Below are 10,864 nucleotides of genomic sequence, written 5' to 3' on the forward strand. Positions count from 1 at the left end.
AGGGAGAGGGGGCGAAGGGGAGGGTGATGGTGGTTGTATGGACAAGGTGACGGACAGGGAAATACGTGTCATATAAAAACAATTGTGTGTATCGGTGTGTGTGCGTGTTTTTTGGTGTTTTTTTGTTTTTGATTTTTTGTTTGTTTGATTTCTCTGTGTGTGTGTGTGTGTGTGTGTGTGTGTGTGTGTGTGTGTGTGTGTGTGTTAAAAACTGCGTGTGATTGTTCATAGTTAACGTCTATGCATACGTATCTTTATACATCTGTGTTTGTGAATAATCCTCTGTATGTTAGTGTATGCGTGTGTGTGTGTTTGCGAATGTGTGTGCACGTCCGTGTGTGTATGTGTGTGTATGTAAAATGCATTAAACTATAAGATTGGATTTTATGTTCTCTCTCTCTGTCTCACACACACACACACACACACACACACACACACACACACACACACACACACACACAACGAAAACACACACACAGATACACACGTGTGATTATTTCTTTCCTTTTTAAATGACAAGTATTTCCCTGTCCGCCGCCTTGTCCATACAACACACACACACACACACAGACACACAGACACACACACAGACACACACACACACACACACACACACACACACACACACACACACACACACACACACACAGACTCTCTCTCTCTCTGTCTCTGTTGCGCCCCCATGCCATACACCCGTGTTTGAACAAGAACAGATCAACGCTGAGAAGGTGAAACTGACATGTTATCACGGACCTCGAGCTCTAACGTGTTTTGTTTTGTATTTGTGTTGTTGTTTTTAAATATATTTTATTGTCTGTCGTTGTCTTTTTTATTTGCTTTTGTGTCTGCTTGTTGCATTTTCCATTCTCCCTACTGTTGCCCTGTATCTTGAAGATCTCTTTGTAGACACCAGCCAGAAACCGTGCGAACCATCCCCAGTGTAGTCTCCACATCTTCCACAATTCCAGTCCTTCTTCTCTTCCACCATCCAACCCCCCTTCCCTTTGATCTGATACCTAGACCCAAACCAGACTTCCACATAATATAAATGAAACGATGTTGTGTACTCCCCCCCCCCCTTCCCCGGCCACCAACAGGGAATAAGTCTACATTATCTGATGGGTAACCCCGCCACACTCCACTCCTCCCTATCTCACATTATCTGATGGGTAACCCCGCCACACTCCACTCCTCCCTATCTCACATTATCTGATGGGTAACCCCGCCACACTCCTCCCTATCTCACATTATCTGATGGGTGACCCCGCCACACTCCACTCCTCCCTATCTCACATTATCTGATGGGTAACCCCGCCACACTCCACTCCTCCCTATCTCACATTATCTGATGGGTAACCCCGCCACACTCCACTCCTCCCTATCTCACATTATCTGATGGGTAACCCCGCCACACTCCTCTCCTCCCTATCTCACATTATCTGATGGGTGACCCCGCCACACTCCACTCCTCCCTATCTCACATTATCTGATGGGTAACCCCGCCACACTCCACTCCTCCCTATCTCACATTATCTGATGGGTAACCCCGCCACACTCCACTCCTCCCTATCTCACATGATCTGATGGGTAACCCCGCCACACTCCTCTCCTCCCTATCTCCACCCAGCCCCATCTGCTGCCTGCCACATTTCCGACACTTGTTATTTATGTGGAGTTCTGTGTTTGGAAAGGTCTTGGTGAGAGTAAGCGGCATGTGTTACATGCCTGTGGTAATTAGGTCCTTATGTCTGTCCTCTGTTTGTGTGTACGTGAATGATAAAATAACAACACAGTTCTCACGTCTGCCACGTCTAATGGTTAAGACGCTCGTCGTTGTTGTTGTTACTCTTTTTCTTGCTCTTGTTCCCGTCATTCCCCTCCCTTTTTATCTTCCGCCCCTTCTTCTCATTCTTTATCTTCCGTCTTCCTCACCCTCTTCTAGCTCTTCTTTCTCCTCCCCCTCTTCTTCTTCTTTCTTTCTTCTCATCCGAAGAGAAGGCGGCAGAATGGTTAAGACGCTCGTCTGCCAATACAGAGTTCGTGAGGGTCTTGGTTCGAATCCCGTTCTAGCCCTTTCTCCCCCCAGTTTGATAGGAAATTTGATCTGAGCGTCTAGTCATTGGGCAATGAGAGTGTTGTCCTCTGGCAAAATTCTGCGCCCCCTTGCTTTCCTCATTTTTTTCGTCTCTTGTTTCGCTACCTTTATCTCTGCCAGTGCCTGAACCCCCTTCGTATATGTACGCACGCAGAAGATCAAATACGCACGTTAAAGATCATGTAATCCATGTCAGCATTCGGTTGGTTATGGAAACAAGAACATACCCAGCATGCACACCCCCGAAAACGGAGTATGGCTGCCTACATGACTGGGTAAATAAAAAAACCGTCATAGACGCAAAATGTTAAATTTACATGTTTGAGTGTGTAGGTGTGCGTGCCTGAAATCTGACTGAATGACAGGAAACGAATGATGAGCGCCCAATGGCAGCCGTCAGTCGGCTCTGCCCAGGTAGGCAGCCTGTTGTGTAAATGACTCCGTGTTGTAAAGCGCTTAGAGCTTGGTCTCCGACCGAGGATAGGCGCTATATAAGTGTCCATATCAATCAACCTCTCTCAGCGTAACATCTATTTCCAATCCATGTGTGTGTGTGTGTGTGTGTACATATATATGGATATATATATATATATATATATATATATATATATGTGTGTGTGTGTGTGTGTGTGTGTGTGTGTGTGTGTATGTATATATATATAACACGCACGCACGCACCTGCGTGCACACACATGCACGCACACACACACACATGCATAAACATTCTTTTCATTTCAGAATACTGATCACCCTGTGTGCACAGCTACACATACCCACCCACCTCTTCAATCCTTTCATCCATCCACAGTCAACCATCCATCAGAATCAAAAGCACGTTAACCTTTCATCGGACGAAAGGGGGTCCTGTATCGGGATTCAGTGAGCGAGATTGAGTTTGCGTGTCGGTTACTGCCCGAACCACTGGATACCACGCTTGGGTTTCATTGCGCTTCCCTTTGAAGCAGTCGAACAAAGGCAATTGTTATTGTTTTATTGCGCATATTGGATACAAATACCGTTTCATATCGATATGTAAATTGCTGTCTTCTTTAGTTCAGACTGGGTATTAATGCATATCATGTGTGAATATTCGCTACTGTTTTGGGGTTTGGTTGTTTTCCTGTGTATCTTGGACTGGCATTTGCTTATTCGTCAGACCGTCTGGCAGTCAACCGAACAGTGATATTCTCTGTCTGTCTGTGTGTGCTGCTTTTGAACTGAGGGCATGATTGTATGTGTGCTTGTCAATGGCACCGTCAAGGGGTTGTACGATGGTACTCAGCAAGTACTGGCTCTGACCCAAACGAAAACTGCCCATCTGAAGGTCTGCCACAGGCAACGAAACCGAGCACCAGGCACAATGGATGATCGCTGACTTGAGCACTGAACCGTGTAGCTGCTTGTTGTTTTGGTAAGCTATTTCCTCATTTTCTTCATAGCTTGGCTGTCAGCCTTATTTGCCAGCTTCTCCCATACAGATTGGTGATTCCACTAGATTGTATGTGATGTCTCTTGATCACGTACCATGGGGTGATAGCTTGCTCATCTCGTGGTGATGGCTTACTGATCACGTACCATGGGGTGATGGCTTACTGATCACGTGGTGATGGCTTACTGATCACGTACCATGGGGTGATGGCTTACTGATCACGTGGTGATGGCTTACTGATCACGTGGTGATGGCTTACTGATCACGTGGTGACGGCTTACTGATCACGTACCGTGGGGTGACGGCTTACTGATCACGTGGTGACGGCTTACTGATCATGTACCATGGCGTGATGGCTTACTGATCATGTACCACGGGGTGACGGCTTACTGATCACGTACCATGGCGTGATGGCTTACTGATCACGTACCATGGGGTGACGGCTTACTGATCACGTACCATGGCGTGATGGCTTACTGTTCACGTGGTGACGGCTTACTGTTCACGTGGTGATGGCTTACTGATCACGTACCATGGCGTGATGGCTTACTGATCATGTACCATGGGGTGACGGCTTACTGTTCACGTACCATGGGGTGATGGCTTACTGTTCACGTGGTGACGGCTTACTGTTCACGTACCATGGGGTGATGGCTTACTGTTCACGTACCATGGGGTGATGGCTTACTGTTCACGTGGTGACGGCTTACTGTTCACGGGGTGATGGCTTACTGTTCACGTACCATGGGGTGACGGCTTACTGATCACGTGGTGACGGCTTACTGTTCACGTACCATGGGGTGATGGCTTACTGTTCACGTGGTGACGGCTTACTGTTCACGTACCATGGGGTGATGGCTTACTGTTCACGTACCATGGGGTGACGGCTTACTGTTCACGTGGTGACGGCTTACTGTTCACGGGGTGATGGCTTACTGTTCACGTACCATGGGGTGACGGCTTACTGATCACGTGGTGACGGCTTACTGTTCACGTACCATGGGGTGATGGCTTACTGATCACGTACCATGGGGTGATGGCTTACTGATCACGTACCATGGGGTGATGGCTTACTGATCACGTACCATAGGGTGATGGCTTACTGATCACGTACCATGGGGTGATGTCTTACTGATCACGTACCATGGGGTGATGGCTTACTGATCACGTACCATAGGGTGATGTCTTACTGATCACGTACCATGGGGTGATGGCTTACTGATCACGTACCATGGGGTGATGGCTTACTGATCACGTACCATGGGGTGATGGCTTACTGATCACGTACCATGGGGTGATGGCTTACTGTTCACGTACCATGGGGTGATGTCTTACTGATCACGTACCATGGGGTGATGGCTTACTGATCACGGGGTGATGTCTTACTGATCACGTACCATGGGGTGATGGCTTACTGTTCACGTACCATGGGGTGATGGCTTACTGATCATGTACCACGGGGTGACGGCTTACTGCCGTTACCCAGACAGCTGGCGAATACACAGGAGTCATGTCAGACAACAGAAATAACTGTTTCCCATATGGACACCTGAAATGGTCTCAGTTTTCCAGTCCCTTCACACCCCACTTCGTCCTCCCTTCTTTTTGTGAAGAAGGGCTACTCATCTGCACTGATTTTCTACGATATCAAGTTGGTCTATATCACATATATGCGTGAAGACATATACAAAGATGGACAAGGACATTAGCAGACAGATAACTACACACACACACACACACACACACACACACACACACACACACACACACACACACACACAGATATATATATATATATATATATATATATATATATATATATACGTGTGTGTGTGCGTGTGCTAGAGAGAGAGAGAGAGGATTAAGCACACGACAATTATATCCTCTTCCAATGTGTTCTTTTTTATATTTATGATATTCATCCCAGTCTTGCAAACCATGGTGGTGATTTGGAATGATGTTAGAATATGAGTTTGAAAACATGGAGAGCATTTCACAATTGTAGCCACTGCTATGTTGTCCTCAAAGCATAGACAGCAGCAGAGGAAATGTCATCATCATGATTAGCAACACGAGCAGCAGCAGCAACAACAATAGCAATGAAAACAGCGAGAATGGCGAACAAAAACACCAACATCAACCCTCAGATTCCCAGCAACACCATGACAGTTTGACAGAGGAGACTCCACGGAGCACGTGCAATCAAGTGATGTCACCTGACAGGCTGTCGTGGCCTTTGCTCGGGCGGCAAAAGTGTCATCAGAGAAAGAGACACAAAGAGCCGCTGTGTGGGGTGAAGTGGATGTTGTTGCTGCTGTAAAACAGGTTCTTTTGGTGCTATGGTGCTATTGCCTCTCTCTCTCTCTCTCTCTCTCTCTGTGTGTGTGTCTGTCTGACTGCGTCTGTCTCAGTTTAATTAGTACTGAAGCTGGGTATATTCCAGTTTCACCACATATCAAGTTATTCATTGTACTTCTTTCGAAATAAATATATTTTAAAATGTCAGTGTTTTCATGTGCCCATATTTCACAATCGTATAATAAAAAAAAAACTACAATGATATAAGTCAGGTCAAAACCTGGTACCATGTAACCCAGTATTACCTGCCGCATGTGAAGTCTCCCAACGACGGATCAGGCGGAGAAGGAAACCTTTCCCAACGGCTGTGAAGGCGGAAGAGGATGACCAAAGGGCAGGGGGAGCTCTTATCCTTGGCTGGAAGTCCTCCTAGGAGACGGAACTCCGAAGAAAAAACCTGCACCTGCCGAGGCCGTTCTACACGTGGCAGTATCTGCACCTGTGGGACTCTGAGCGTCGGTAGGCGAGAGAGTGGGGAAGGGACTGCACAACTCCTCTTCACTAAAAAAAAAAAGTCACATGTGCTGGTCAGGCAACCAGGCTAATGTCGGAACGACGAGCTAGCCCTTTAACACCCAGCTTTCCCAAGCCCTGCAGCGATGGAGAAGTGGTAACGGGGACAGGCAGAGGATGCTGATGGGGGGTAATGGTCGTCCGCCGTAGACTGGGGCAGATGCAGCGCCCGTATTCTCCCACAGTGTCAGAACAGCCCTTTTTAGGGACAGCACTGCTCTCCTAACACGGGGAAGGGGAGATAAAAGGATCCCTAAACAAAGCCTGCCTCATCTAGTGCCTAGCAGGAAACCACACCTACTTGGACATCCAACACTAGCAGTCGAAAACAACAGAAGAAAAGAACCAGGAGTCATGCCCTGACTCTGGGTGCCTGGAATGTCTTTTTGGACAGAGACGACAGACCAGAAAGACGCACAGCGCTCATTGCTAGAATGCTTGATTGCTACCAGGTGGACATATCAGCCCTGAGCGAAACCAGGTTCGCCGGTGAAACCCAGCTGGAGAAAGTTGGAGGGGGCTACACCTTCTACTGCATTGGGAAGCCAGATGGCACCCCAAGAACCTCAGGCGTGGGTTTTGCCATACAAACCGAACTTGCACGACAGCTTGACAGCCTTCCACGTGGGATAAACGACAGGCTGATGACCCTATGTCTGAAGCTGTCCAAGGATCACTTCTCCACATTCATCAGCTGCTATGCCCCAACGATGACCAACCCTGATGACATCAAAGAAGCTTTCTACGAGGAGCTCAGCCACACCATTTCAGTAGTAGACAGAAAGGACAGGCTGATCATCCTTGGGGATTTAAATGCCCGCGTCGGCGTGGATTTCTCGTGGCCAAAAGTCCTAGGACAGCACGGCACTGGCAAGTGCAACTCCAACGGACTGCTTTTGCTCTCGCTCTGCGCACAGCATGGACTGACCATCACTAACACCCTCTTCCAACAAGCAGACAAGTGCAAGAACACATGGATGCACCCCCTCTCCAAGCCGTGGCACATGCTGGACTATGTGATTGTCCGGCAGAGGGACAGAGGTGATGTTTCCACTACACGCTGCATGAGAGTAGCAGTCTGTTGGTCGGACCATCGCCTGGTACACAGCAAGATGAACATTAGACTTGCACGCAAGCTCCAACCAGCCAGGCAGAAACCCCTTAGGAAGCTGAACATCTACTGCCTCCCTATCACCAAGGAGGTGCTGCAGCAGCAAATCCAAGCAGCTCTCCAAGAAATTCCTGTATCGACTGATGTAGAAGAGGTATGGAGCACTTTTAGAGATGCTGTGTACACAGCAGCAGCTGACACACTCGGCTTTGTACAAAGGAGCCACAAAGACTGGTTTGACGAGAACGACTCTGGAATCTCCAAGCTCCTGAACACACTGCATATACGGCATCATGATCACATTTCCGATAAAGACTGCCAGAGGAAAGAGAACCAGTACTTACAAACCACGCAACTCGTACAGAAGAGGCTGCGTGAGATGGAGACCACCTGGTGGGAGAGAAAGTCCAAAGAGCTTCAGTCCGCTGCTGATGCTTACGACATGAAGACCTTCCATGATGGTCTCCGAGCTGTGTATGGGCCGAGAGTCACATGATCAACCCCTGTCCGAGCCTTGGACCAAACCACCCTCCTGACAGACAAGAAAGACATCCTTGCCTGCTGGGCAGAGCATTTCAACACCCTCCTCAACAGGGACTCGTCCATATCTGACGAGGTAATTGCAGCCCTCTCACAGCTATCAGTCAATGACTCGCTAGCTGCCCCTCCCACCAAGGCCGAGACCCAGAAGGCCCTGAAGCTGACAACGTCAGGAAAAGCACCAGGAGCGGATGGAATCCAGGCCGACATCTACAAGTATGGAGGCGAGGTGCTGACAGACAAACTGACCGCCCTGTTCCAGTCTATCTGGAAGAGAGGGGAGTCCCCCAGGATTTCAAGGATGCTTCAATTGTCCACATTTACAAACGGAAGGGAGACAAAACATCCTGCGATAACCACCGTGGAATCTCTCTTCTATGCTATGCTGATTGACGCCTTCCAAGACTGTGACCGGGGCATCTACATTCAGTTTCGCACAGATGGCAAACTTTTCAACTTGCAGCGACTCCACGCCAGGTCCAGGGTGTTTGAGGCACCGTTGAGAGAGTTCCTCTTCGCTGATGACTGCGCGCTTGCTGCACACACCCATGAGGACATGCAGTTCATTATGGACAGGTTCTCAACCGCCTGCAGGCGCTTTGGACTCACCATCAGCCTCAGCAAGACCGAGTCCATGTACCAACTAGCTAGCTCACAGAACGCCAGTGCCTCCCCCCCCCCTTCCCCCACCCCACCTACAATCAAGATCGATGACAGAGGTCAAGTCAGTCGACAAGTTTTGCTACCTGGGCAGCACCCTATGCAGCAACGGAGCCCTTGATGCAGAAGTGACGCTGCGCATCGCCAAGGCCAGCTCCGCCTTTGGCAGACTCAACAACAGGCTGTGGAACAACAAAGGCATCAGGCTCAGCACCAAAATGAAAACCTACAGAGCTCTTGTGCTGACCACCTTGTTGTACTGCTGTGAAACATGGACGCCGTATCGCCGTCACATTCAACAACTTGAGCAGTTTCACCAGAGATGCCTACGAAAGATCCTCGGCATAAAGTGGCAAGACAGGGTCTCCAACCTTCAGGTCCTAGAGAGGAGCGGCCTGCCCAGCATCGAAAGCCTGCTGATCCAGTGCCAGCTACGCTGGACAGGACACGTTGTCCGCATGACAGACAGCAGGATCCTGAAGATGCTACTGTATGGCCAGCTGAAGGAAGGCCACCGCGAAATTGGAAGACCCTGCAAGCGCTTCAAGGACACCTTGAAGACAAACCTCAAATCCTGTGACATAGACATCGTTTCCTGGGAAACTGATGCCCTTGACCGCTCACGCTGGAGGATGCTGTGCTCAAGTGGCATAAAGACGTTTGAAAACAAGAGAACGCTGGCCATTAAGGAGAAGCGTGAGCGAAGGAAGCAAGGCTCAACTTCTGGAGACGTCTTCCCTTGCAACACCTGTGGGAAGTGCTACGCATCTAGAATCGGCCTCTTCTCCCATATGAGGACACACACCGACAGTTAAGCCTGTCTGCCTACTCATCCATCGGTCCGCCGGGAGACTCCATCGTATCGTATAATAAAACTGGGGTAGCCATCGACTGATGCAAATCAAGAGTGACATCCAAGGGCAAATTTTGATTTCTAGATATTTGCATTAAATAAAATATTACCCTCTGCGCTTGTTCATGCACTGTTTTCTTACATTTAAACATTTTCCGTTTTGGCTTAAAATCATTCCTAAATAAACGAATCCATGATACTTACATGCTTGCTTCCAAATCTCAATAAATTTTGAAATTCTTATTTGTATTGAATATGAACACCGTTGTCTTTACTTTCATGGTTTCCGTTCACGGCAATATTATAGAAAACATCCACAGCTTTCTGTAGACTCTCTTTGGAATCAGCTAGTCATTGACATGCAATGAAAATAGAACGGGAGAAATATTTCATCGTTGTCCAGCACCCACACAACAACGAAAGTAATCAAAAATATGTCCACTGAGAAAAAGCACATGACTTTGTTCTATCATTTATGTTAACAATATATATATATATATATATATATATATATATATATATATATATATATATATATATATTCATACACATATTTATATTTGTGTGTGTGTTGATAATAAACTATGTATTTTAGTAGTCGCATACTCTGTGTGTGTTGTGTGTGTGTGGGGGGGGGGGGAGGGGTTAGGGGGAGGACATGTGCATGTGTATGTATGTGTGTGTATGTTTTTTCCTGAATGTTATTACCTATTTATCCATTTATGTACTTGTGATATGTTTAAAACTTTGAAATTGTGGTGCAGTAATGACAGGATGTTACTATTTATGAATGGACTCAGGTGGTGCTTTGTAAATTTGGACATACGTTTTTTAAATAAATAAATATATATATATATATATATATATATATATATATATATATATTATGCGAATTGTGGGAGGAAGGTGTCTTGGATGGGGGTGGCGAATAAGGCCAGTTGGTATTTTTTCCACAGGAGGGGGAGTGTAGGATATGGGGGTGGGGTCAGGGAAGAAGTGGTGTTGGGGCTTTTGATCAGTATGAATGAATTAGTTGTTTTACTGTGATGCCTCTTCATTTGTGTGAACTGCGGAAGTGCTGCTTTTTGGCCTGATATCTAGCCTGATGATACTATGATCTTTGTAGTTGCATACTCTGAGAGAGAGAGAGAGAGAGAGAGAGAGAGAGAGAGAGAGACAGAGACAGAGACAGAGACAGAGAGACAGAGAGACAGAGTGACAGAGAGAAAGAGTATATGCGTGCGTGTGTGTGCGCGTGGTGTATGCGTACGTGTGTGCGTACGTGGTGTGTGTGTGTGTGTGTGT

Source organism: Babylonia areolata, chromosome 22, assembly GCF_041734735.1.
Source record: "Babylonia areolata isolate BAREFJ2019XMU chromosome 22, ASM4173473v1, whole genome shotgun sequence".
Lineage (NCBI taxonomy): Eukaryota > Metazoa > Mollusca > Gastropoda > Neogastropoda > Buccinidae > Babylonia > Babylonia areolata.